The sequence below is a fragment of the Lissotriton vulgaris genome, chromosome 7 (assembly GCF_964263255.1).
Source record: "Lissotriton vulgaris chromosome 7, aLisVul1.2, whole genome shotgun sequence".
In the NCBI taxonomy this organism is placed as follows: Eukaryota; Metazoa; Chordata; class Amphibia; order Caudata; family Salamandridae; genus Lissotriton; species Lissotriton vulgaris.
Genome location: NC_141695.1, coordinates 281967844 through 281995663, shown reverse-complemented (window position 1 = coordinate 281995663; position 27820 = coordinate 281967844). Strand labels below are relative to the sequence as shown.

The following is a 27820-nucleotide window of genomic DNA, read 5'->3' as shown; positions in this document are numbered from 1 at the left end:
CATGGATTTGCATTAGTACTGCGCCCAGACCATAACCACTGGCATCTGTTACAATTATACATTTATCATTGATGTTGAAAGGTTTTAAAGCAGCAGCATTTGCAACTGCTTTCTTAACTTCGTCAAAAGCACACTGACATTTGTCTGACCACATAAAGGTGACATTATTCTACATTAATTCACACAATGGAAATACACAATTAGAAAAATTACAAATAAATCTAGAATAATATTCGGCTAAACCCAAACATTATCTTAATTGGTCCTTGTTTTGCTGAATAGGAGCTTTTTCTAGATCTTCTACAAGCTTAAACATAGGTTTAATCCCATCATGATTTAAGGTGTGACCAAGATAATCCACCTCAGCCTGCTCGAACTAACATTTTTTTAGACTGATGGTCAAACCTGCTAGCTCTAATTTGCTCAGTACTACAGATAAAATATAATTGTGCTCCTCCTTGTCTTTTACCCACACTAGAATATCGTCCTGAAATACCAAAATATTGGATATGTCTTTAAGAATACCTTGCATAATGCGTTGAAAAACTGCTGAGGCAGATGCCAAACCAAATGGCATACATACAAATTGAAATGCTCCTTCTGGAGTGATGAAAGATGTTATGTGCTTAGATTCAGATTGAGGTAACACTTGATGATATGCACTTGATAGGTTTAAAGTGGAGAAAAATGTAGCATTATCCACAGTGGCCAGCATTTCATTTATATGGGGAATGGGATGACGGTTGTAGTAAGTCCAACTACACTGGAAGTAGGTTCAAGTAGATTTATTCATATGAAGTACAGCTTAACAACCACAGGTAGCAGGAAAAGTCCTCTCAGCATAAGCAATACAGTAACAGTAATAAATCAAGAGAAAACATTCTAAGTTTCTAAGACAATTCCAAATGACATAGATAGATTCCAGATGACATCAAGTCATGGAATACCACACACCTCCCCCCCCTTTAAAAAAATAAATAAAAGAAAATAACAAAACAAACAAAAAAAATAACAAAACCCCAAGAGAAACAAGGTAATACAATAAAAGAAGTTAAGTTCTAATGTAATCTTTAAACTTTGAAGGAGCACATTTCACGCGCTCACTGCGTCTTAAAGGAATTTCTTCACACTCTATATTTGATTGGTTGTCAATTTCGACACACGGATCAGGTCGAACATTAGGATTAATCACAACATCAGAATTATTTACAAACTCATTTTCTAAATTGTCATAAGCCTCATGCATACCAGAAAAACCATTTGGATTATGGTCTGAAACAAATGTTTCTGGAAAGGTAGTTTTTTGAGTGGAAGGAGCAACAGAAGACTTGCATAAGGAAATCCTTCTCAAATTCCATATTTTCCCTCCTTCTACTCTGACAGCTTTGCTAAAGATTTCAATGACTTTGACAGGATCAGACCATCTAGAAACTTTCCTGTGAAACAAACCACCCATTTTTACACGAACTAGATCACCTATCTTTACACTGCAAGTATTATACTTCTTTTTGCAGAATGTTGAATCATTCTCTCCTGGTATTTCCCAATTTTATCCTTCAATTCTTTAAAATCTACCTCATAAGGAGAATTACCTTTTAACCACCAAGGTAAAAGTCGAGAACCTGGTTTCCTCCCTCGTAACAACTCAAAAGGAGACAAACCAGTCACTGAATTGGGAGACAAACGATAGGTTAATAAAGTTGCTTGAAGAGCTTTCTTCCACTTCAAACCACTCCTCACAGCTAATTGGCAAGATTCCTTGATGACCCTGTTGAACCTCTCAACTTGGCCGTTGGCTTGTGTAAAATAATTTGAGGTTCTTTTATGTATAATTCCACAATTTCTAAGAAAATCTTCAAATTCGTTGCTAATGAACTGTGGACCATTGTCTGAAATAAGTTCCTCCGGTAAACCTTCCCTAGCAAATATTTCATCAAGAAATTCAATCACCTGCTCTGAAGAAGTTTTCTCAACAATTTTCAGTTCAGGCCATTTTGAGAAGTAGTCAATGAGAACCAATGCATACATTTCTTTACCAGATTGATAACTGAAAGGTCCGATAATGTCAATAGCTAATCTTCGCCAAGGACCATTAGCATACTCAATGGGAGTCAAGTCAACAGACATACTCTTCACTGATTTGTCACTCAATGAGCAAGGAGAAAAATTCCTGACCCAACTATCCACCAGAAACAGTGTCCGTTAGGCTGCAATACAACCGCATCCGATTCTTACGTGACTTCGTTTGTGTTTTCATGCAGCGCCCTGAATTGCCGGGGGAGACTTTTTCGACCTTTGCGAACATCTCTAAGTGAGGGCCGCCATCCCATAAGGAATCCTGGCGCACTAATTGAGCTTCATCTATATTCATTATGATGCCTGTACACGAACACAGAAAGTAACGGATTAAGTCCTATATGTTACCTTTGATAACATCACCTGAATAACTTTGTGGAAGGCCAACGACCATTAATTCGGCACTGTAGGAACGGGACTGTGACCAATCAGTCGTCTATGACCATCCAGATGTAGGAGGTTCTTGATCACCCCATATAAAGGAATTTTGGGCTCACAGCTTTATTAACCACGGTACGAAGTTTTGTGTCATACACGTCCTGAGGAAGACCCGCAGGTCGAGGTCCCCAGCCACCCTAGTACCACCAGACGGGTCGAAACGTCGACGCTAAACTCCAAAAAATAGGACCACTACCTTTTTCAACCATTATACATGCCAGCTAAAGAATGTATAAATGCTAAAAGAGAAACAAGCAATCAGTGGCCTTATTACATAATTTTGCTGTTTTTTGTACAGCACTGTTTTTTCAACTTTATAAATAACCCTATGTCACTATTCTGTTGAGGCTTACACCCTTTCTATTTAAATCACTTCTTCCTTCTGTTTTCTGGCACCCTTATAGAAGCACGCTGCTCTCTTTGTTACCGTTCGTTTGTTGAAAAAAAAAAATTTTTATTACTGTATATATGAAATTTTCTCGCTGTGTTGGAGCAATTCATTAAAACTCCCTTTTTTTGAATAAATCAGTTTTTTCCAAGGTGGATGCTTTTTAAGTGGTTTGATAAAATCTACAAGAGGTGATTAATTGTTAAACACCCATTCAGTCACAAAAAATGATTAACTGTGAGTACTGATTCATTGAGCTGATAATCGATTTCGGGTTGGGCCATTGTTTTTTGCTAATACCAACTATCCACCATAGCATCAACGCCAGGCCACTAGCAGTGTTCCCTAATCCTCCTTTTAGTAGTAGACATGCCCATGTGTCCTTCATGTTCTAATTTGCAAATTGTTTCCCTTAATTTCATAGGAGGGATAATTTTATCAGATCTAACAATGATGTCTTGACATAACATTAAATCGTCCTTGACTTTGTAAAATGACGCCAAATCACCGGAAAGTTTCCTTTCCTCAGGCCAACCTCTAATCAAGAACTGCTTAACTTGATTCAAAACAGCATCATTTTTCATAGCTTCTGACCAATCTTTCTCGGAAAAAACCAAAGAGCTCTCTTGATTTGAAATTACAGTAACATCTGCAAACGAGTATGCGACATCACAATCAACACTATTCCCTACATCTACACTTGCTGGAAAACGTAACATACAATCTGCATGAACATTAAAACGTCCTGGAATATACACAACCTCACAACGATATTCTTGTAATTTGGCTGCTAACCTCGCTAGACGGGCAGTAAGAACTCTTCCACCTCCCGCAGACAACATAGTGATCAAGGGTTTGTGATCAGTTCTCAAAGAGAATTTTTTCCCCCACAAAAATTGTCTAAAATGCTGGGAAGCCCAAGTACAAGCAAGTAGTTCTCTCTCAATAGTTGAGTAGTTCTTCTCAGCATCACGTAGAGCTCAAGAAGCATACAATACAACAAACTCACCAGATTTATCCTTTTGCATCAAAACAGCACCTAAGCCAACATTGCTTGCGTCAGCATAGACAATACACTCCTTACCCACTGAGTAAGGCTTCAAAAATGGAGCTTCAACAATTTTGCGTTTCAAAATTTCAAAGGATTCCTGTTGTTCTTTGACCCACTCAAACTTTGCATTTTTTTAAATAGAATCCTCAAAGAATGCACAATATCTGAATACTTTTTTACAAATTTACCGTAAAATTCAGTCAATCCTAAAAAAGAAAGCAATTGTTCTTTTGAATTAGGAGAAGATGCATTGACAATACTGTGAACATGGTTAACTTTGGTATTGATACCATTCTTTGAGATTTTGTGTCCTAGATACTCAACCTTGTCTTGTCTAAACTTACATTTAGTGTATTTTAACGTAAGACCCTTAGATCTAACTTTTTCCAAAACAGAAGCTAAGTTCTCATCATGTTCAATGTAGTCTTTCCCAAAAATCAAAATGTCATCCTGGAAAGCTATAGCTCCCTTGCATTCTGTCAATAACTCTTTCATAAGGCGCTGGAAAACGGAGGCTGCACTCGCTAACCCAAAAGGCATGCGCAAATATTGGAACATACCTTCTGGAGTGACAAAAGCAGTTAATTTCCTGGAGTCTTCATGTAACTCCACTTGGTGGTAGGCACTAGCCAAATCAATGGAAGAAAAAACAGTAGCACCTGATAACGCAGCAATTAACTCGTGTATGTTTGGCAAAGGATGTTTATCTATCCATATTTCTTTATTAAGACTGCGAAGATCCGCACATAAGCGAAGTTCGGCTGAGCTCTTAAGTGATATCACGATGGGCGAAACCCAAGGGGAGGATTCAATTGGCTCAATTATGTTTCTTTTGACTAAATCGTCTAGCATTTCTTTTAATTTAGGCCTATAAGCTAAAGGAACGTTTCTTACCCTATGCCTAACAGGAACAGCGTTATCATTTAAAATGATTTTGTGTTTAAAATCAACGTATTTTCCCAACTTGTCGTTAAAAATTTCAGGAAACCTTTCAAGTACACTCTTAGTGAAACTAACACTGCTAGATGCATCTAAAGTTAAGTTCACCATTGAATAAGTAATAAACTTTTCAAATCGGGGCTCATCAACATAAACTAGTGGATTAGCATTAGGATCCAACCTGATTCCTAAACCACGTTGATGAGGCCAACCAAGAATAGACACGCCCTTGGTAGAAACATAAACTTTTGCTCTGATATCCCAGTTCTTAAAAGATATCTTCGCCCAAAAAAACCCTCTAGAGCAATCTTTTGTCCCGTGTACCCACCAGGATATATGTCTGGACTCAATAATTCTCTTTGATGCCACAATTGTTCAAAAATATTCTTACTAATAATGGTGTACCACGCACAAGAATCAACAAAAATATCAACAGGTTTGTCATCCATAAAAATTGTACAAGAAGCTAAATTCTTTTGAATAGTCTCATCAACAGAAAGTATACAGTTCAAGATATTAAGAACTTCCTCTTCTTCAGGCGATATGTAATTAATTTTTTGACCAGACCTGCAAACATTACCAAAATGCCCTTTTTTCTTGCATTTTATGCAGATTTTGTCCCAAGCAGGACAACCCTTGTAATTGCCAACATGGTTGGGACTACCACATCTATAGCAAAATATTGTACCCTTCTTAACAAAACTCTTATTATCATTAGCATTTCTTACATATTCTTTTCTGAAGTTAGATTTACTGTTGAAAACACTCGAAGTGGGATGACTGGTTTGACTTTTAACAATAGCTACTTCAACCTCAGGAACATGTTTTTTCTGATTTTTCCCTCTAATTTCAGATACAAATATTTCAGAATGTTCTATACCTTTAGCTATATTCACTACCGCAGCTAATGTAGTCTCAGTCCCTAACCAAAGTCTTTCTTGGATCTTTTTACTTTTTGTCTTCATCATAATTTGATCCCTAAGAACTTGCTCGTATGATATAGTTTCAAAAGAACAAGTACAGGCAAGTGAACGTAGTGCTGCAACATAATCTTCAATTGTTTCGTCAGGTTTCTGTTCACGAGAATAGAATTTGAACCTTTCCATCACAGTATTTATCCTTCTACCAAAACGAATCTTCATTTGCTTAGAAGCTTTATTAAATACATTCATGTCATCAGCATCCTCCAAGGGTGGTAGATTGTCAAATTCTTTTATCCCTGCACCACCAAGACAATGTCTTAAAAGGGCAAGTTTTCTTTTTACAGAACAATCATCTTTTTCTAAAACAACCACATATGCAATAAACATGGGGTACCAAAGGTCCCATTCTATAGGAGGATCACCTGCAACTTGAAGAAAATGGGGTGGTGCAGCAATATTAGACATCCTGTAAATAAAGGTTAATGTTAGAACAATATAGATTAATATTAGAACAGTATGAATAAATAAGTGAAAATAGAAATAGTAGAAAAAAAAACAGTATTGGTGTGCAAATCACCGTAGTTGTGGATTTGCTGAAATTGAATAATCTCTTTTTTTTTTTTTTTTTTTAATAAAGGTGTGCAAATCACCATGGAGATTTGCAGCAAAGCGTTTCAATTAAAATTGAAAAGGTGAATATTAAGGAATTAAAATTTCTATGTGCTTGATAAATCAGAGAAAACACGAAGTTTTTGCTTCAAACTTCACCAAGATGGCCGCCATGAGCGTCTAGTTGTGCGCGATGACGTGCGCGATGATGCGGGTATCCCAGAATGCAGCGCAAATGGACAAGGAAGTAAACGAACTCTGGGATGCTCGAAACTCGAGGCTCGAGGTGAGTTCTTAAATGTTTACTTTTGAAAGTAAGCGAGCAGGGGAAAAGGCGTACACGCTAATGCAATTAAAATGAAAGTCTTCAAATTATGAAAGTGAAAACCGCTCGATAAATGCGGTCGAGGAGTGGTGATGTCGAGAAGGCGCAGAATTGAAATAAATATCCAAAATAATTTGAAAGAAGAAGACTTACGTTTGAGAAGCAATGTCCAACAAGTTCTTAAAGAAGGTTTAAAAATGCATAGAAGGAGCTTCTCACCGCTGAAGAGGAAGAATTTTCCTTTAGTTGGCAAAATAAAAATTTTGCATGATAATGAAGAAAAACAAGTGAAGCTGTCTTCAGAAATCCACTGCTCCCAACGTCGCCAGTAATTATGTAGTAAGTCCAACTACACTGGAAGTAGGTTCAAGTAGATTTATTCATATGAAGTACAGCTTAACAACCACAGGTAGCAGGAGAAGTCCTCTCAGCATAAGCAATACAGTAACAGTAATAAATCAAGAGAAAACATTCTAAGTTACTAAGACAATTCCAAATGACATAGATAGATTCCAGATGACATCAAGTCATGGAATACCACAACGGTCAACCTAAATATTTTCATTAAGATCTCTTAAATCAACACACATGCGAATGCTGCCATTAGGTTTATGTGAGATAACGATAGGACTGAGCCATTCCGAAGCTTCTATCAGTTCTATTATGCCTTCAGTGCACAACCTGTCTAATTATTTTCTTAACGAAATCCACAATGCCAATGGCACATTCCGCACTTTGTGTACCTTGGGTGATGCATTACCTTTTAAAATAATCTGATGTCTAAATTTTCTCAAACATCCTAACTCTTCTTTAAAGAGATTAGGACATTTTCTCACCCATTCTCAACTATTATCGCCATCGGTCAAAAGTACTTGCATGGGGTGATTAGGGTTGAGAATGATATTTAAAGCTCTTTGATCTTTCCAACCCAACAGGGATTTGCCCTTCTCTACCACATATAGTTTAGCTTCAGTCTCCCTATCCAGAAATTTGATTATGGATACAAAATGACCAATTACTGGTAATTTCTGGCCACAATACCCCACAGGATTGACATCAGGACTTTGAAGTGTTTTAGACCCTAACTCATTCCAAACATGTTTGTCGATTATAGTGGAGGGAGAACGCGAATCGGCCCACATTGCAAATTTTTTTCCATCAACAACAATATCACATTTGGGAGAATTATAATCCTCACAGTTTGCAATGTCATCAATTTCATCAATCATATATACTTCAACATCACAATTCTACTCCACCTTCGCACACATCATCATCAATAGCATTAATAACAGGTTTCGTTTGAAATGTATTAGAAGACTTACAAACTCTAGAATAATGTCCTATCCTTTTACATTTATAAAATCTGCTTTGGGCTGCAGGACAATGCATAGCATCCAAAGAATGTCTGTTACTCCCACATCTGTAACACAATTTATTAAAAGATGACGAAACATTTTTCCGTTTAACTTCAGGTTTGATTTCCTCAGTAACATTACCCTTCTTATTTTTGTCAATTATTTTGCACACTTTTGTGAAATTGTTTTCATTTTTAGATTCAGAGACAGATAATTCCTTTACATATAATGTAGTGTTTTCTATACGCTTTGCTATGCTAATGGCTTTTTCTAACGTGGGATCACCTAAATCTAGTAACTTCTCCTGAATCTTCTTGTTATTCGTGGCATTAATCATCTGCGACTCTGGGCAATAGCTTGCTTAATCTCCACAACGGCCCCTCGCGGCGGGATGCCTGGCTTTCACCTGCCAGGGTATCTCACAGGGGAATACCAGGACGGGTTCCCTAAGCAAGCGCATAGATGCCTGCAATGTGGGCGATTTGCGCTATATAAATACATGTACTTTTACATTTACATTTACATGATCTCTTATGATCTCATCTCTGAGATCTTTGAATCTGCAAGTGATTGCTAGTCTCCTTAAAGCAGCCACATATTATTAATTTTTTTCACCTTCTGCGAAAAAAAAATTGTGCCTTTCAACTACTATACTTAATTTTTTACCATAGTTCTCCTCAAGCATCGGCAAAGCAATTTCATAACATTCTTCTTCAACATTAGCAGACCCTTCACCGGACCCTTCTTCACCAGACCCATTATCATCATCTCTTGAATTAGAAAGAGGTTTAGGAAGTGTTTTTAATACATTCCTTCCTTCCACTCCCAGGTGATGTTTAAGAATTGCTAATTTCCTATTAGGAATATTATCATCGCTTCCAATTGCTTCCAGGTAGGTTATAAAGGATTCCTTCCAATCTTCCCAGTTCATAGGAGGCGTGCCTGGATCTTGAAGAAAGGTAGGAGGTGGTGTAATGACTTGGGAAGTCATTATATAAATACAATCCTTTTACATATAGCTCAAAGTGGAAAATTAATTAATTGAATGTAAAAAAGAAAAATCTCAAGAAAATGAAAAAAAAATGCTCTGCTGGTAACTTGCTGATGTTGATAAACTGGTATAATGAGATTAAAAAGTACATTGGAGTGTGTTTAACGTGGTCGATTGTCACAAAGTTTTTAAAACAATGAATTCCGAAAATTTGTGATGCTTGTACAAACGTGGTTGGCAAAAATGCATAACGTGGTTGGCAAACCTTCCGACGTACATTAAAGGAAAAAAAAAAAAAATGGAGGCACGTTTGCGTGACCCGACGTGAAGCTCAAGTAAACTCAACGGGAAGCTACATCAGATAATATGGCTGCAGATCGAGCACTCGCGTTCCGTGTTCCAAACACGCGCCAATATAGCTTTTACAATTTTTTAAAAAATGCACTCCAGTAAACGCTATCTTTGCGCGTCTTACGGGGTACAAGGTGTTGTCTGACGATCCACCAAAGAAAACAAAACAACAGAGACAGACACCTTTACCCTGCGCACAGCCAAAATCCTACTCCTTATGCTGCACCAGTACTTAATGGCACACAGCAACTCTCAACGACACTCAGCTTCAGACACAGCATAAATTAAGTAAAATTTCGCCTACAAATAATAGCAGATGGTGTCCTCTTGTGAAAATAGTTACTGCTGTGGGTCTTCAATTTCGAAAGATGCTCCAAAACTCGAGGAAAAAAAAAAAAATCAGTTCCAACAGAGAATTTCATTAAATCACCTTCTTTGACGAATTGGATCCCATCCTCGTCGTCATTTTTATAACGAGCAACTCCAAGAAGGTGTACATATAGGTTTATTGAAGCATAAAGGAACAACCCCCAACAGCTAACTCTCACAACCTCAGCTGCCTCCTACTGGACTCCACAAGCCGGATTCTAAGAGTGGAAGCTTGCAGTTGCCAGGCAGCAGTTGCCAGGACAAGTAACACAACAAGAATATAATAGAAAGTAGTCAACATTTTTCAATAGGCCTACTGAGAAGGACACCAATATATTTAATGCTAAGGCAAAGCTTTTGTACTGATTCTTGAATTTTTCTGGGCAGTAAGACATAGTTGCAATGTCAGCCATTGTTTGGGCATGAAAACAGAAAGCATTGCAAAAAGTTAGAGGTTAGATTAATAGTGCGCGCCCAACATGACAATCGAATTGCTAGCCCCGGGAGTGGGGGGTTGGGAGTGGGTAAGGGGGAGGTTTAAAAATAAAGAAAGAAAAAAAAGCTCTTGAAAACTTACCTGACCACTGGGTCAGTCCGCGCCGCTTCTGCAAGTGCGCTCCTGGGCAGGGGTCCGCGTTGGCGCCTTCGCGAGTGGCTGGTGGCAACCCCTCTCAGCCAATCCAGACGCTGCTCCAGCAGCGCCAGGATTGGCTTGAGCAGGGACTGTCCCTGCCCATAGGAGACCGGGGGCTGCGGCCACTGGCAACCCTCGCTCGCTCTCCTAATGCAGGGCACTGCAGTGCGCATGTTCGGGCTGGTCAGAAAATTGATCAGCCCAAACCCGAACATACACACTGGGCCTGCCCTGCTGCTGCTCTCATTCAACAAGTACAACACAAACCCAACCTTGCATTGCTGCCCCTGGCCCGCCCCATGCCCTACCCTTCAGCGACGCGTCTGACTCCTGACTGACTCCGGCCGTGGGATGCCAGTGAGTGAAGTTAATCTTCCTCGTTTAGTTAACGAGGAAGAATGTGGCCATTCTGATTAGTGGGGCAACACCCCAACGCCCCAATGGACGCACCGCCACTGGTGCACAGGCTATAGTCTTCAAGCGGGCCGTTGCGTGGCATTCTTCATGACGCCTTCCACAGTTAGGCAGTGAGGGACTAGCAGTGTGAGAGTGTCTGCAGAGCTATGCTTGGGGAACGAAAGTCACACAGGGAACATGCACATGCTCTCTCTCACGCTTTCATTCTTCGGGCAAAAACAGGTGAAAATGTTCTAACGTTTGTTTCCATCTACATTTGGAGTACATCTCTGACTAACAAGTTGAAAATCCCCAGGATTGGGTGTACACTTAATTATTTTCTAAATTTCAATGTTGCTTTCACAGGTTTTCATTTATATATGGACTGTATCTTAAATGTGTGTACAAGTAATACAAAATTGCAATTGAGATTTAAAATGTTCTCTTGTATAGCAACCCCTTCATTTGCACCCCAACTGTCTTGGTGGGCATTTCCACCATGGATTCAGATTTATTTTTGCCCTGGACAAGAGTGATTCTTAGACCATACCTAGGGTGGAAATGTTTCTTTTAAAAGTTGAAAAACCACTAGCTTGCAGTTTTGTGAGTGTACATTGACCTTGCAAGTCATCGCTGCCTCAGAAATGTCCGTATCCTATCCAGAGAAATGATTTGTGCACAGGTATTATTTATTCTGATTAAATTATTTTCTGAATGTTAACTAACATTTTGGGAACACAAACTAGAGTTCACACCCGTAACACAGGCCATTTGCACACATAAATCCAACTTTAGTGTGCGCATGGCTTTGCCAATCAGACCCTAGATTTTTTCCCATTTGTTGTACTGAACTGTCATACTTATTTCAGAAAATAGTCACAGAAACATTTACCTTTTAAATTGTGATAGAAATTGTCTCCCTTCTGTGTTTTTAACAAAAGAATCCGACACAATAAGGACAAGATAGTAAAAATACTACAAATATATATAATGCCTACCATAATCTCTGCACAACTTGGGCCCGATTCACAGAACTAACTTAAGACAAAATCCTAAACTTACTACCATTTACTCATTTTGGTATTCACAGAAGGCACTTACTCATTTTGGTATTCACAGAAGGCACTTACTCATTGATGAGTAAGTGCCTTCTGTGAATACCAAAATGGTAGTAAGTTTAGGATTTTGTCTTAAGTTAGTTCTGTGAATAGGGCCCACAATCTTTAAAGGACTGTTCCCTGCCCACTCCAAAAAAAATACAACTGTGGCCCACTGTATGCATCTCCCTTTCTGCTTCTCCATTTTTTATGTGTCTTTCCTCTCATTGCCTGTATATTCATCTTTTCACGGTCAGCAGAAATGGACACATTGTCCAGTTTGCGTAAAAGAGGTAACCAGAATAGTAGCATCATTGAGTATAAGCTGTGAGTTCCTGCTTTTTACTAGGTCAGTGGCCTTCCATTTTTGGTGCTTTGATGCAATTTTAAGATCTTCCTAGAGTTCCTCATTGGTCAAATGGGTGCAATTTCTGATATTTATATGTTTCCCTCATCTTCCTTGCTTTATTTTGCTCGCGAGAAAGTGTCTCTCATAGTTGTCAAAATGTCACTCAGAATTACACTGAAATTATGAAAATATCACACATAGCAATCTGAAACCTTGGCAGCATGAAATAGATAGTGACGAAGATGATGTGGCAGAAATCACATTTTGTTTTAGGGGTGCATTATAATCACACGTGTAGAGCGCACCCGCATATAATCCTTTGTTTTATTAACATAAAGTGTTAGAATTTTGAAATGTATTAACCTGAAACGAGATGTGCTTAGGTCATTAGAAAGTAATATGGAGAATTAAGGTAGAAAGTGGATGTAACTAGCTAAAAACAATAACGTGAAGAACTTGTGTTGTGAAATTGACAATTATTCATGTACTAAATATTTATTAATTGTGTCGTTTACATGTACTTAAACACATTAATTGAAGGTGCCTTACTTTCTATGTAATTTCATAAAGTTCCTATGATGCTTTCTTATGTTAGCTAAACTTTGTAGGCCTGAAAAGCAAGTCCCAGGAAACTCTCGCTTTAGAATTAAAGGTTTGAATTTCACATGCTGTGGATTTGTTCTTTCTCACGTTTTGTGTTACAAGTGAAAGAAGTGCTCTTGTTAGCTAGAATAATATCTTTGTTTTACTAGTCAGGCAAGGAGCGAAGAAGTTACAATTATGTGGCTTGAGTCGATAAAGGAAGGTTGTTGTGCTTTGCCACAAAAGAAGGCCTGGGAACCAAGGGCAACATTTCGCAATAGAAGAACACCGCTGTCCATGGAAAGCTACCTTTCGGATCGTACCCAGAGCAGATGGCATGATCTGCCATTAATCTTGGGAAAGTTACCTGCAATAATGTGATGTTGGGAGCAGGGAAAGCGCCCACTTCTTCTCTGCCTTCAGAGAGAGAGCACCTGAGAACAAGCTCTTTCTCAGAAGCTTCATGCTTCATGACCCATTGATGGTGGAGAGACTTCTTAGGAAGACCCCACATGCTGATACCTTTTATCCTTTTTCCTGAAGATGCTCAAGTAAGGATGTCACTTTAGTGTTAGTGCAGGGATATATTAATGCTTTTCTTTCATCAGCCCTTGATGCAGAGAAATTTGGATGTATGACGTTACGACGCAGTCTTTACACCGCACTACCATTACAACGCTGCTTTTACAACGCAAGTCGTTACCACGACTTGAGCTGTAGGGTGCTGGACTTAGGAATAGTAAGATTTACTATTCCAACACCAGCCTACGTACAGTAGGGAAGGTAGGTGTTGGAAAAGTAAATCTACTATTCCTTAGCCTAGAGCGCCTCCCAGCACAAGTTGTGGTAACGACTTACGTTGTAAAAGCAGCGTTGTAATGGATGTTGCCCGAGAAATTTGGACACATGGTTTCTTATACTTAGCATTCTGTTTCTTGAACTAATTGTTTTGATAATGCTACATTGTATCAATTGGATTAACAGATTTGGCTTTATGCTGATTCCAATGTATTTTACACTCTCATATTGAGGTGCCTCTATGTTCGTTTTTGGCTTCATAATAAATTAAACTATTCCTACGTAATAGTCTGTGGTTACTATGTGTCCACCGGGACTATTGTTAAATTGATTGACTTCAATAGCACGTTTTCTCCCCTCTATGCTGAAATGCTGCTAAAAAGAACCATTGTATTGTGTCTCATGAACAGGTCCAGAACATATGGACTCAACCCTTTCAGTTGGTAGCAGTGCCGGGTAGTTAGCACGTGAAGCAAGGTGAAAATTCAGAATTAGTCTAGAAAAGTGGAGCCTAGAACCCTAGAGTCAAAAAATAGAGCCCAATGACCGAGAATGGATGTCGACAGAATCCGGCGGAGACTGATGGAGATTGATGGTGCAGCAAGATCAGCGGCGAACATAGAAGTGAGTATTAATAGGGTGAATGTTATGTGTTAGATTGCGGGAATGATTTGATTGTGTGATGTCTTGCGGAGCTTGTATGAGAGTCGAGTGAATGTGGGCTCGGGCCGGATATGGTCCAAGTACTGAGGGTTGAGTTTCAGGTCCCAAAGAGGCCTAATATCCCAGGTTTTATATATTAAAGGTTTAGAAGACACAGAGATTGAGATTGTGATTGTCTGACCGAAGAATTAAGGAGTTGTTGTGAGACGTCATCAGCAGTTCCAACTAAGACAGGGAACTTTGTGTGAATGGGCTGCATGGGAATCGTTTAGTGAACCTTGTGTACAGAGGTGAGCTATACTGATTCGGGTGACCAGCGCACATCGAGGGTTACTTTGTGTGAATGTTCTTGGATGATTGAATTCTATCGATCATTTAGGTGGCAGACAATTTTGGGTTTTAAGACGATTGTGTGAGTGAATGTGTACAGAGAAATTGTGAAGGAGGGTGCACTGCTGAGCGGAATGAGGGTGACATCAGAGAGTGTCTTGTTGCGATAGGTCAGTTGGTGTAACGCCATGCTGGGATTGGTGGGTAGTCATCAGGAAGTTGTGGTTGGAAAAGAATTGTTCTGTTTCAATATTTTGAACAAATTGCAGTTGAAATCATGCAATTTGTTAGTGTGTTGCGAGATCTGTTCAGGGGTGACAAAGGGGTTGGTACTCGAGGATACTCCAGCACATTACATGGCGTCATAATTTGGACTCCTTACTATAATTTGGCTTCAAAATTGGCATAAGATCACTGAAAATGAGGTTCAATTGTCATTTCAACGCTTTGGTTAATTTTGTCTGGACGTATTGCATCAGTTAAGAGGACCAATCTTTACGCTGCAACCGTTGCCTAGACCAACACAGTTTGAATCATTAGATGCATGGATGGGTGCAGCACATGCTAAACAGAGCGGGAAATTTGAAGGGAGGATGAAGAAAACTGTGAGGTCATACCAGAACGCCCAGTAGTATGTACAGCTTAAGAAATGGAGATTGCGTACCATAGAAGGAGAAAGGTGCCAGTAGAAGAAGGAGGTCCTCAGGACAGGAGCAAAAAGGTAAACTGAAGTTAGAGTAGTGATAATGAAGACAGCTTTTTGGATTGGCTGTTATCTGAGCGTCCTCTACCTAACAGTGTGCAATCAGGGGATGGGGACAAGACTCAGGAAGTGCAGAAATCGTGGGAAGCGCACCAGCACAAGTGTTTCCTGGTACCGGAGTTGTGTGAAGGATATCTGCAGGAGTACGGGGGACGGGAGTGTCCACCTTAGGAGGTATGGAACAGAACAGAGCTAACACTGCTTCACAGTTGCCGGAAGCTCATACAGTACCGGACACCATTGGTCATGTTATTTCCGTGTATGACCTGAGCTCAGTGGTCAGCCTTAGTCAGATTCAGCCCGTCCAGGTTGAAAGGACTGGATTGGGAAGAGCAGAGAGTGCAAGTGGGAATTGTCCATCTCTGGTGCCTAGGTAATATAGTAACCCATTAGCTACTGATGATCCTTCAGGAGTACGCTTTGGTTCCAGTACTATACAGTCTATACCTATGGCAAGCATTAGTTCAGACCTACGTATGTGGGAAATTCCACTAAATGGACCAATTGGTGCTGCCTCAAAAGCAAGTACAAGTCAGGGAGTCGCTGGTAATCAGCATGTCTTGGATGCTTCAGACTTCAAATCCTAGTTGAGTGATCGAAATAACAGCAAGGATAGTCGGAGTAATAAATCAAGTCGGGTTACCATCAAGGCTGCAGTGAAAACAAATCTTTTGGATGTGGTGAGGTTGAAGGCTGAGGTAGACAAGATCATCAGTGTGAATTTACCTTTGGATAGGATAGAGACTTATGAGCGATATGATCTGTTATTTTTATCGAAGGATGTCTCCCGCAGGCTGACACAAGTGCATAAGAAGTTATCAGAGTTAGCTCACAGGTATGGAGTGGACTTGTCTCAAACGAAAATGTTACAAGGAAATCATAGGCTTCACTACAGTGACCAGGAGCTGGAGAAAAAGAGAGGGACGGCGAATGAAGACACATAATCCAAGAGTTGATTATAGGACTAAAGGCTTGGAGTATAGTCCATAAGTGGGAGGAAAGATGGTTGAAAAAGAAGAGTGTGAGGAAGGTAACAGCGGAAACGCCTCCTCCAGGAGGGGGAACACCTTTAGTTGAGGCATACCCACTACAGGAGGTGCAGAGAGGGGGTATGTGCATGTCCCTTGGATTAGGGGTGACCTAGCTGCATTCACAATGACTTACCCAGGTTGAGGGAGAAACCTGCTAATTGGTATAAGCAAGTTGATCACTTTGTTAAGATCTCAAAGGTGTTGTGGATTAACTTAAATACCCTATTTGAAATTGTGGTTCCTAGTGATCTGTGGTCTGTTTGTATAATTGCTATTGTGTGGTCTGCTGCTGAGCCAGAGATGAATACTGTAGCTCCTGGTCCTTCACCTTCAGTTATGAAGAAGTATGAGACGGTGATCACATAGTTGCAGTCCAAAATAGCCCATCAAGACATCGATTGGGTTTAGATAGACAGAACGACTCAGGAACGTAAAGAGTCAGTGCATGCCTATTACAAAAGAATATTCTGTACATTGCGTGTGGAAAGCAAGAGGCTTGTAAGGAAGATACTGTCGCAACCCTAAAAACATGGGTCAATTCGTCTCAAACTTTGTGACAGGACTTATGCCGGAAAAGAGCCTTCTGATCCAGCAACACTTAATATGCTGGCAAAATAAGTTAGTAGTCAAATTTCTATGCTACGCCAGGTATTTCAGTGATGATATGGATTCCAAACACAGGAGAATAAAAGATTAGTTGATGCTGGTTCAAATGCGACAAGCACAAAAGGGAGAGCAGGTGCAGGCAACAGGGGGAACTGTAGTTCACAGTCAAGGGAATGTTGCAGGAGATGTCCAAGTTACATCAGTCGCAGGATCCACGGGGCAGGGGAGAGGGATTCTCATAGATCTTAAGACAGGAATCGATTTTGCGACTCTAAAAAAGACCACTGTTTGCCATTTTTGTCACAGGATTGTGCATTGGAAGCGCAAGGGTCATCTAAATCCTGCAAATCAGGTGCAGGAAGGGGAACTTGTGGATGTGACAGATGTGGTGAATCAGTTAACAACAGTGACTCAACAGTGACTCTCTTAGTGCGGGAGGAAATCAGAATCAGTTAGTGCAAGTGCCCCAACCTCCGATAATCTCACAGGGAAATCGAATGTACCATCAGATGCCCCTAATGGAAGCACTGGATGGATTTGGGCAGGACCCATCCTTATAAGGGTGCCTGAGGGGGGAGGAAGACTGTACACTAGGTGCAGTGTTAGGGGTAGACCAGAGTCGACCACACGTGGAAGCAGACATAGATGGTCATCCCATTACATTCTTGATAGATACTGGTGCTACTTGTACGACTGTGAGATCTGCAATAGTTCCAAACCTGCCCCTTTCAGGAAAATCGATGTAATTTGTAGGAGTCTCTAACAAAAGAATGACAAATCCTTTGACGAAGAGATTGTAGTATGTGATACGAGTCCAGTCGGTTTGCTAGGGAGTGACCACTTCTGCACACTGAATTGCACCATCTATTGCCCACTGAAGGGAATTGAATTACAAACTAATGATGAGGACATTGTTTTCAAACTGGCTAATCAGAACCATTACACAGCCATGTTTCCCTAGCTGACAGTAAAGGACATGCCGCTGGATGTGAGAGACACCGTTTCTCTAGTGGAATGGAAATTCTCAGGAGAAGAGATTGTACTAATTTGATGAGTCCAACCAGTCCACATGCAGGTCAAGCCTAATGCAGTTCAGCCCAACCCAGAAACGGTGGCAGGAATTTCACCTGTAATTGAGTCCATGATTGCGGAGGACATTCTAAAGGAGATCATGGGAAGTCTCCTGCCGATAATGCATTCCTAATTTCTCCTTGTTGGCGAAGCCTTTGCAGGTGGCCCTGACTTCCTCCCTTTCATCTCCCAAAGAGCTCTTCAGGATCGTGGACTCTATCACATCTCTTCAGGTCCCCGATCCTGTTGTTCCATCTCAGGAGCTCTGTAATGACATCGCTCGCTTCTTCCAGTCCAAAATAGCGGACATTTACACTGCCCTGGAGTCTCAGAGGCTTTCTACGGCAGAGCCATCAGCTACCGTAGTCCCTGATGTCCCATCGGCAGAGTCTCCCGTGGCCGGTTATCTGGAATCCTTCCCCCCGCTCTCCCTACAAGATCTCGACAAGCGGCTTGATAAAACCAAGTCAGGGTCTCCACTAGATGCTTGCCCTCTTAAGATCTTGAAGCAGTGTAGGGGATCTCTTCTACCCCCTCTACTTGAGATCATGAATGGGGCCATGAGGGAGGGTGTCTTTCCGCAGCAGTGGAAAAATGCTGTGGTTAAACCCCTTCTTAAGAAACCCTCCCTCGATCCTGGGGTCTTAAAAAACTTCCGCCCCATCTCACTGCTTCCGGCCCCTGCAAAGATGCTCGAGTCCCATCTTAACGAGCATCTAGCGGCCTTTGTGGAGAACTCAGGCTGCCTTGACCCTTCCCAGCATGGCTTCAGGAGGGAACATAGCACCGAGTCCGCCCTCACCCTGGTTCTCGATTCCATCCGCATGAGTGTGGATGAGGGTCGGACATCCCTCCTGATCCTTCTGGACCTCACAGCTGCCTTCGATACCCTATCTCCCCAGGTCTTAACATCTCGACTGGGCGAGATTGGGGTTCGGGGGGCAGCCCTGAGTCTGCTCTCTTCCTTTCTCGATCATAGGGAGCAGAGGGTAATGTTGGGAACATTTCTATCTCCATCCCTGTCTGTGCAATGTGGGGTCCCTCAAGGGTCGGCGCTTAGTCCCACCCTTTTTAACATCTATGTGACCCCCCTTGCCAGACTCATTAGATCTTTTGGGATGGAGGTAGTCTCCTACGCGGACGACACACAGATCCTCGTGTCTCTCTCCCAGTCAATTGAGCTGACCGCCTCCAGATTTAGATCCTGTATGGAGGCCGTCGGCCAGTGGATGATATACAATTCACTCAAATTGAATGGGGAGAAGACCGAGGTGATGGTGTTCGGTGGAAGGGAAGATATCTGGTCCATGGAGTGGTGGCCCGACTCGCTTGGTCTGTGCCCCAAACCTACTTCTTCAGCCAAAAACCTTGGGGTGATGATTGACCCTACCCTGGACATGCGCCAGCAAGTCAACAGGACGGTATCGACCTGTTGGGGCATAATTCATGTTCTCAGGAAAATAAGGAACTATCTTTCCCAGCCGGCAAGAAGACAACTTGCTGTCGCCCTATTGGGATCGCGCCTGGACTACTGCAATGCGCTGTATGCTGGACTGAATAAGAGTCAGATGCAGCGCTTGCAGGTAGTACAGAATGCAGCAGCTAGATTTGTCCTTGATCTTCCCCGTCGCTCTTCGGCTACGCTGGCCAGGAAGCAGTTGCATTGGCTTCCGATTAAGGAGCGGATTGTCTTCAAGTCCATGTGTATGGTCTATAAAGCCTTGGCCAAAAGCAGCCCCACAGGGATCAGAGCCATCCTGACATACTACAACCCTGGCAGGAGCCTCCGCTCCTCCAATCACTCCTTCCTCCACATCCTCCGTACTCGGAAAGCCAGATGGGGTGGTAAGGCTTTCTCCCTCCTGGCCCCTAAATGGTGGAACGATCTTCCATTAGAACTTAGGTCCCTCCCCTCCCTCCAAACTTTCAGAGCAGCCCTTAAAACTCGCCTCTTTGTTCAAGCGTACATGTAAGTGCATTACTGCCCGCTTTTTGATCTTTTTTTTTGCTAGGCGCCTTGACACCTTCGGGTTTTAGTTTGCGCGGTATAAGTTGCAAAAAAAAATAATAATAATGGGAAGTCCATGCAATTCACCCATCATGGGATTGCAGAAACCGAGCAGTAAATATTGCATTATTCAGGACCTTAGAAAGGTCAATAACATAGTGATTCCATGTTGTCCAGTGGTACTGAATCCATCTATGATCCTGTTTCAGATTCCTTGTGAGGCTGATGGGTTCAGGGTGATTGACCTATGTCAGGCATTTTTCTCCATTTCATTGCAAAGCCAATTTTTATTCACTTTCCTTCTGGAGAATCGTGTCTTAACGTGTCTTAACGTGGTCTCATATCACTCAAGGGTATACTGAAAGTCCATCCCTATTGAACCAGGTTCTGAAGAAGAACCTTGAGGACTTGATTTCACCCTGAAACTCAGTGCTAGTCGAATACATAGATGACCTCCTCATTGCGTCTGGAAAGCAAGAGGCTTGTAAGGAAGATACTGTTGCCTTATTGAATCATCTGGCTGACATTGGGCATAAGGTGTCTCCGAGTAAACTTCAGTACTTTCTGAACAAAGTGCAGTATTTGGGTCATCAAATCGAAAAAGGCAAGAGGAAGGTGTCAGCAGAAAGAGTGGAGGAAGTCATGAAAATGAATCCGCCTGGCACACACAAAGAGGTCAGGATGTTCCTGGGAATGGTTGCCTCCTGCCGATAATGCATTCCTAATTTCTCCTTGTTGGCGAAGCCTTTGCAGGTGCCGACCCACAAGGATGTGTATTATCGAGTACCTTGGAATAACGACTGCTTGCTTGCTTTCCTGGAGTTAAGAGAGTGCCTGGCATGCTCCAGGTTTAGGAATGCCAGATTACAACAAAGCATTCTCATTATTTTGTCACAGGAGGGAAAGTTTTGCTCTTTCTATACTCACCCAGACACATGGCGGTGCCCGTTAACCAGTGGCCTATTTTTCAGATAGATTAGATCCTGTAGCTTCAGCTTTGCCTGGATGTCTCAAATCTGTTGCTGCAAGGTATCAGTATTGAACAATGTGAGAGCATTTGATGGGTCATCCACTTACTGTATATGTACCACATTCAGTTGAGCTCCTGATGACAAGAACCAAAATGCAGCATTTGACAAATAACAGATTGACAAGATATGAGCAGGTTTTGCTCGCTGTTGAGAATGTGACTCTTAAGCGCTGTTCTGTGTTAAATCCTGCTACCTTATTACCATTTTCCAAATGCTGATGGGGAAGATTGTGAAAACCATGACTGTCTTGATGTGAGCTTTGCACCAAGCCAAGAGCTGACATTGTCGGTAAATCATTGCCTGATCCCAATCAATTCCTCTTTGCTTATGGTTCATGTCCAAGAGACAATAAAGGTAATTTGAGAGCAGCGTTTGCTATCTGTATTATCTCTGGAGTGGTTGAAGCTGCTTGTTTACAGGGAGTACATTCCGCACAGGTAGCTGAAATTATTGTATTGGCCCATGCATGTCTTGTCTCTGAGCAAACCTGAGCCACCATCTACACCGATAGCCAGTATGGTTTTGGTGTGGTTCATAACTTCGGACAGCTATGGTCGCAGAGAGGGTTCCTAACGTCATCAGGCTCTCCCATTAGACATGGAGAACATGTGAGACAACTGTTGGAAGCATTGCAATTACCAAAGGAAGTTGCTGTCATCAAGTGCGCAGCCCATGTGAGGGGAGACAACTTTGTTACAACTAGGAATCTGTACACTGACGAAGTTGCTTGCTTTTGTGCTAGACACACATGTATTTTCAATGGGGAATATATTGGCAGGAGTACAGAGAAGACCGAACTCAGCATGATGCCAGCTGTTGCAGAAACATGGGATGAAGTAAGTCATATGCAAATGGAAGCAACAGATCATGAACAAGCAAGTTGGATTGGAGCAGGTTGTGTGAAGGGGAAAGTGACATGTGGTCTCAACTGATGACAGGGCAGTGTTGCCTGATTGTTTGTTAAATCCAATGGCAAGACAAATTCACGGAGCATCTCACATAGGAAGAAATGCAATGGTGAGATTGTTTAGGCAGACTTGATTCAATCCGAGGTTTGGTGTGATTGCAGAAGCAGTTTGTCATCAGGGTGTCATGTGTCAACAAATGAATGCTGAGAAGAATACTTGTTGCCTTGAGCCACATTGGTAAATTGGGGGGTCCCTTCAGTCAGATCCAAATGAACTTTGTTGAGATGCCTGTGTGTAATGGATTGAGGTACATCTTGGTTGTGGTGTGCCATTTTCTCGATGGATGGAAACTTATCCAACCAGAAGGTGTGATAGTCTCACAGAAGCAAAGTTATTGCTGAGGGAGCTCATTCCTAGATTTGTTTTCTAACTACAATGGAGTCGGATAGAGGAACATACTTCCACAATGAAGTTATTAAACTGTTGTGTACCGCCCTGAGTGTGGATCAAACACTGCATTGTAGGTACAGGCCGGAGGTATGTGGCACAGTGGAGCAAATTAATGGAACCCTAAAGGCAAGAATGACGAAAGCTTGTGCTTCAACATCTCTGTAATGGCCAGATGTGTTGCCCATGGTTCTAATGAGCTTTCGGAGTATTCCTGATTGGAAAACTGGGTTATCACCACATGAAATCTTGATAGGAAGAGCAATTTTCTTGCCTGCTGTGCCTACCGCTGCATTGATTAATATCACAGATTACTTGATCATTGACAACTTTAAAGGATTAGCTGATGTGGTACATTCTGTGTTTCATCAGGTTGAATCAGCGACTGCACAGACTTCAAAAGACGTCTACCGCGACCTGCGCCTACGTATTTTTTGGGTGCTTGTCTAAAAGCACGTGAAGAAAAAATGTCTTGACTTTTGGTGGTGTGGACCATATCAGGTGATACTGGTGACAAACACTGCTGTGAAGTGTAGAGCAGTACCGAACTGGTTCCATGCTTTCCGTACCTGACGAGTCACAGGTCCCTCTGACAAAACAGCTCCTCTCCCAGAAGTAGTTCCAGCCGTGACCGAGGGGTCACCATAGAGGACAAGCTAAGCTGTGGAGGTTCCTAAAGAGACTGGATACCCACCAGATCAGGCTGAAGAGCGGTAAGCTACACAAGACCCTGATATAGGCTCTGATGGAGACAGTAACGTTGCAAGTATTATAGAGTTTGACTCCACAGAAGAGACTGTTATGGAAATTGGTCATGTGCAGTCATGGAAGAAAGATGCCGCAGATGAATTGTGGCCTGTGAAAAAGAAAATATAGAACCTGAGACTTGCATCTGATAGAGAACCTGCACCAGTAAATGAATCTTACGAGTCTGATCTAAACGAGTGCAAGCAAGCCACAGGAAGTGTATGGAGGTCCAGGAGGGCAAGAGTGCTGTGTCAGAGATATCCCTCTCCCGAGTGGACTTATCTGGTTACAAATGCCAGGGAGAGCGAGGTCCGAGATTTGGATACATTGCCGAGATCTTACTGAGAGTTCCTGGAATGGAGGCAAAGGCAACTCTGTCATTGACTGTGCCTTTTCCACCAAGGTTCAGTGGTTTATGGACTCTGATATTGGAAGACATTTTATTCCCAGGCTTTGGAGCTCCACAGTCTCCTCAAGAGATTGTAGCATTGAGAGCCGAACTATTACAACAAGTCATTGAAGATATTGTCTCTCATCTCATAAGGGTTGTAAATTAAACGTTGAACTGTAAATAAGTTGCTCGAAAGAAGTTAATCTAGGGCAGAGTGGCGGTATAACTTGACTCTCCGCCTTTCCTTTGTTTTTAGCTATGTGACAGCATCATCGTTGGGTTAATTTGTATGATTCCTCCACCCGGAGGTGCACCACTGGTTAGTACAGTAGCGATTAGTGATGAAAATAATTGTGAGTAAGAAAAGTTCTTGATAAAAAAGCTTGGGTAACCAGATAGAACGACATTTTATTAGGTCTGGTGTCAGGCTTGTTAAAAAAAAATTGTGCGGAGGAAGGAAAGTTATGGGGCTTCCGCACTGTTTGGAGTCCATAAAAAGGTCGACATGTTTCAGCCTTGGTCTGCCCTGGGGGTGGTCGAGTAGGCTTTCTTCTGGACCTAGAAGCTGATAGTCAGAATGAGAAAACACCTCTTCGTTTTGAGGGTGGGTCTAGGTATATTATCCTGACCTGTATCAAGGTCTATTAGTACCTTGTCGGAGTTTATTTGTAAACTTCGTCGGGCGGTCAGAAAGGGGAAACCTGCTCTTACGCGGTGGTGCACAACTTGTGCTTACTCTGCCTCTCTGGACCCCCGGGTGATGATGATGCTGTCACGTAGCTAAAAAAACAAAGGAAAGGCGGAGAATCAAGATATACCGCCATTCGAGCCTTAGTACGTGAATGAGGGTATTTTAATTTTTTTATCGGTACTAGAATGAATAACAACTAAACCCTGGCTACTCAGGACAAGTGATCCTTCCCCACTTTGATTTTTTGATAATGAACAAGAAAGCTGAAAGGATCACAAATACTTCCTTCTCCCTCTTTTGATTTAATTTGGCGGTGCCCAACAGGCACCGTCCGCCAAATTAGCCAGCCAGCTTTTCCATGGTGGCGAAACCGCCATGGAAAGGCTGGTGGGATTGGATTTGGGAGCCAGTTGAGGGTCCCCCTTGTGTTGGGGGGAGGTGTTGGTGCACTAGTGCAGGTACCCATGGTACCCCGTGGGTACCCCCTACATTTCACTGCACTAAGTGCCAGGCACAGTGTGGTACCTGCCACGTAGTGCAGTGAACTGCAACAAGATGCCCTCCACACTTTGACTCCAGCCTAACCTTGGTATGTTTAGGAAGGAGCTGAAAACTTGGCTATTTTCTAGGATCTAAAATTCATTTATGACGTTCTGTTCTGGGTACCACAACCAGCACCAAGACGCCACTGCATTTGAGTGCTTAACAAGAAACAATTCAAATTAAATCAAATCAAACAGCACCCCATGCATTTCTAATTTCGCAGCGGGTGCTGCAGTCAGTAGCGCCCGCTGCAATGTTAAATTGCAAGATGCGACCACCATTGTGGCGGTCGCATCCTAATTTGGAGTGCGGGACTGCCACATGCATGGCGGGCGGTCCCGAACCCCACAACAATGGCGGGCGGACTCGAGTCCACCCGCCATCGTAGTCGGCCCCTTAGTGTTAAATTTAATATTCGAGATGGAAAGTTGAATGGACCAAGGAAGAGTTAGCCTACAAGGCTAAAGGAAGCTATGGACTTATAGCTCTAAACTGGGAACAACGTGGACTGAGTGCTGGTGAACTAATGGGAGCCATATTTGGAGTGATGATACCTAGTTTGGAGGTGGTGCTGAACAAGATCAGGTTGTCTACCACTGTAGAAAAGTTATCTATTAACAAAGCTCAGTCATTGCTACTCATAGATGGAGAAATGGCTTCGAGAAGGGCGATGGTGATGCACAGCCGTCTTGCGTTATATGTGTTACTGGTATAAGGAGGTGCAATCTGTTGGATGCTGAAAGTCCAAAAGTGTTGTACTTATATTCCTGATAAAAGTAAAGATCTGAGGGTACAAATGAATCAGGGATCTGTAGAGTGCACTACTCACCCATGAGGGTCTCAAGGCGCTGGGGGGAGGGGGCTATTGGGCAGCTGCAGTCATTCGACGAGCCAGGGCTTGAGGCTCTCCCTTAATGCTTGAAGTGTCGGGCTTCATCTGATGTTGAGCGGGAGTTCGCTGCAGGTCTTGGCCGTGATGTAGGGGAAGGATCTGCCTTCCATTCTGGCTCTGTGGATGCGGGGGATTTCGGCCAGGAATAGGTCAGCAGAGCAGAGGTTTCTCTTTTTGGGGCGTATAAGGAGATTGGTTTGTTGAGGTATTGGGGTCCGGTTTAGTGGAGGGCTTTATAGGCGTGTGTGATCCAGTCTAGGGCTGTTTCCTGTATGCCAGTATTGCATAGTTTGGTGGCTAGTGTGCGGTGGGAGACAGTGTTTAAGACTGCTCAGAGGTCTTGTAGAATGAGGACGGCAGTGTGGCCTTGTTCGAGGAGTGTGTGGATGTCGTCCGCGGCGGCTAGGAGGGCAGTCTCAGTGCTGTATTTGCTGCGGAAGACGGATTGAGTTGTGTCCAGGACATCGTTTTTTTCTATGAAGTTCGTTAGCTGACTGTTGACAATCTTCTTGGTGACTCTGGCGGTGAAGGGGAGGAGAAAGATGGGCCTGTAGTTCTTGAGGTCCGTCGAGATACATGATCCGGCAACCAAGGGAGTGTGGGGTAAGATCGGAAAGGGATTGGCACAGTTGGAAGTTGGTTTGATAACCTAGGAAAGGGAATTGTTGGATATATCTTGAAGTCAATCATTGTTGTGGTTTGTGTTATCATCTTCATAGGTATGTCAAGAGCATACAAATGGCGCAAGGCAAATGGAAAACTCCTTAAGGGAGAGAGAAAGAAGGTGGAAAGACTGCAAGATGGACATTTATGAGAATTGGAAGCAGTTGGAGTTCAGACAGAGGAGACTAGTTACAACGTATGTTTAGATCGGTCTACTCTACAGGGATTTAAGTGTGTTTGTGATGACTCAACATCATCAGGGGGGAACTTATGTAGTACGGGGTATTATAATCACATGTGTAGAGCTCCCCCGCATATAATCCTTTGTTGTATTAACATGAAATGTTAGAATTTTGGAATGTATTAACCTGAAACGTGATGTGCTTAGGCTATTAGAAAGTAAAATTGAGAACTAAGGTAGAACGTGAATGTAACAAGCTGAAAAAAATTAACGTGAAGTACTCGTATTGAGAAACTGACAATTATTCATGTACTAAATGTTTATTATTTGTGTGTCGTTTACGTGTAGTTAAACACATTAATCGAAGGTGCCTTATTTTCTATGTAATTTCATAAAGTTCCTATGATGCTTTCTTATGTTAGCTGAACTTGGTAGGCCTGAAATGCAAGTCCCTGGAAACTCTTGCTTTAGAATTAACAGTTTGAACTTCATATGATGTAGATTTATTCTTTCTCACGTTTGGGTTGCAAGTGGTGAAAGAAGTGCTCTTGTTAGCTAGAACAATGTCTTTGTTTTACTAGTCAAGCAAGGAGAGAACGAGTTACAAGAGTGTGGCTTGTGTTGATAAAGGAAGGTCGGTGTGCTTCACACAGAAGAGGGCCTGGGAACTAAGGACAGAATGTTGCAATGGAAGACACTGCTGTCCATGGAAAACTACTGTTCAGATTGTATCCAGAGCAGATGGCATGATACGCAATTAATCTTGGGAAAGTTACCTGCAATAATGTGATGTCGAGAGTAGGGACAGGGTCCACTTCTTCTGCCTTCAGAGAGAGCAGTTGAAAACAAGCTCTGTCTCTGTAACTTTATGCTACATGTTCCATTGATGGTGGAGAGACTTCTTAAGAACATTTCACATGCTGACACTGCTTTCTGTTTCTTGAACTAATTGTTTTGTTAATGTTACATCGTCTCAATTGGTTCTGCAGATTTGGCTTTATGCTGATTTTGATGTATTTTACACTCTTATATTGAGGTGTCTCTATGTTCGGTTGTTTTTGGCTTTATAATAAATCAAACTAATGCTACATAGTTGTCAGCCATCACCAAATGAACAGGCATGGAATAACTGAAGAGATCTGTCACTGATTGCTGGATAATTCTGGGAAATGTATTATAG

General features: G+C 42.0%; 1 long non-coding RNA gene across 2 annotated transcripts in view; it reads left to right on the top strand.

Moving 5' to 3' along the window:
- LOC147701398 (uncharacterized) overlaps positions 1 to 27820 on the top strand; it is a 53339-nt gene that overhangs the window by 5947 nt on the left and 19572 nt on the right. The window contains exons 2-3 of one of the 2 annotated variants that reach the window (XR_015297458.1): positions 14085 to 14298; positions 26516 to 26602. This is a non-coding gene — a long non-coding RNA (uncharacterized LOC147701398). Of the gene's footprint in view, positions 1 to 14084; positions 14299 to 26515; positions 26603 to 27820 lie in introns of those variants that run through there. The other variant, XR_015297459.1, reaches the window with a different exon arrangement.